This window comes from Amblyomma mixtum, chromosome 1 (genome assembly GCF_055824585.1).
Source record: "Amblyomma mixtum isolate Tamu chromosome 1, ASM5582458v1, whole genome shotgun sequence".
NCBI classification, from domain to species: Eukaryota; Metazoa; Arthropoda; class Arachnida; order Ixodida; family Ixodidae; genus Amblyomma; species Amblyomma mixtum.
The window spans coordinates 143,773,086-143,774,726 of record NC_143012.1 but is presented as its reverse complement, the minus strand read 5'-3'; positions in this window follow the sequence as shown (position 1 = coordinate 143,774,726).

Sequence of the window (1,641 nt, the reverse complement as noted above, 5' to 3'; positions counted from 1 at the left end):
AATTCCTACCTACTGCAGGAAAAGGAGGTTCCTTTTCTGCGCAGGTTCTTGAGTATGAGCAGACAGTACGGGGGGTTGGCTTCATGTGATTACACTTGTTATCCTGTTGTTATGTTCGTTTTCACGCAGGAATGATATGTCATGCCTTCCTTGCACGCGCGGTAGTGGTTGTTGTGTTTCAATTTTGTATTTTCTAACGCCTTTAAAAGCTTCCCTTTCGTGAATAAAAATTCAGTTGATAGTCTGCGCTTGTGTTGTGTCTCCTCGTTCGCTTTGGTCCTCGTTTTTTTTGCGCTGCTAAGTATGAATGCACACCGACTAGCCCAACTTTCTCTACTTATTATGTGCAAATATTAGAATAAATCTATAACTACTGCACAACTACCATACTTCTTCAAAAAGTCAGGAACAAAATTAAAATAAGGAAGGGTGTCAGACCGGGAGACAAAATGTCGCCAATGATATTCACCGTGTGTTTAAAGGAGGTATTCCGAGCCCTGAATTGGAAACAGGTATGGATAAGAGTTAAGGAAGAATACGTAAGTATTCTGCGATTCGCACATGACATTGCTTTGCTAAGTGACTCAGGACATGAACTCAAAGCATGATAAATGATTTAGATAGCCACAGCAGAACAGTGGGTCTAAAAATTAGTATGCAGAAAACAAAAGTAATGTTCAACAGACCAGCAAGGGAACAGCAGTTCGCAGTTGGTAGCAAATGCGGCAAGTAGTAAGGGCAGGTAGTGCTCGCTGAACCGGATAATGAGAGGGAAACGCTAGAAGTACCGTATTGTGCATTTTTATTGTAAAGACCTTCAAAATTTTTCTTACCTCAACCGCTGGCTCCTTTGCGGTGAAACTGCACACAGAGCTTGCGTATTATGGTAACTTTTGTACCGTAGCAAGTTTTACAACGGTACTTACTTAGTTGAGCCATGCATGATGCAAAAGCGCAATCGTGTGCGTCGGGATCGGCGTACCGAAACACAAAACACCGAGTTTTTGCTGAAGGGCTGCAGTAGCGCCATCTGTCTTCCACAACGAAATTAAGCAAGAACACAGCTCAGGACATCGCGACGTCGTCCTCCGACGCTTTAGGAGAGCCGCGAAAGCAGACGATATAAGCTTAATTGAATAAAACCATTGGACGAAAAAAAGACGTCAAACAATATTCTTTTAATGGCAAAGCCTCGTTAAAATAGTTGATTCTGGCATTTTTACCGCTCAGTTGGCCGAAAATGTTCGAAGCGCTTCAGTTGAAGCAGACGAAAAGGCCCCCGCGCTCCTTGCAACGCTTGCTTTGGCGCCTTGTGACGCTTTTCACTGCAGACGACAGATGGCGCTACTGCCGCCCTTCAACAAAAAAACGGTGTTCTGGGATTCGGTACGCCGATCTCGACGAAGACGATTACGCTTTTGCATCATGGACGGCTCAATTAAGTAAGTACCGTTGTAAAACTTGCTACGATACAAAAGTTACCATAATACGCAAGCTCTGTGTGCAGTTTCACCGCAAACGAGCCAGCGGTTGAGGTAAGAAAAATTTTGAGAGTCTTTGCAATAAAAACGCACAATACGGTATAAGAATCAGGTGGAGCGCATATGGCAGGTTCTCTCAGATAATGAATGGCAGTTTACT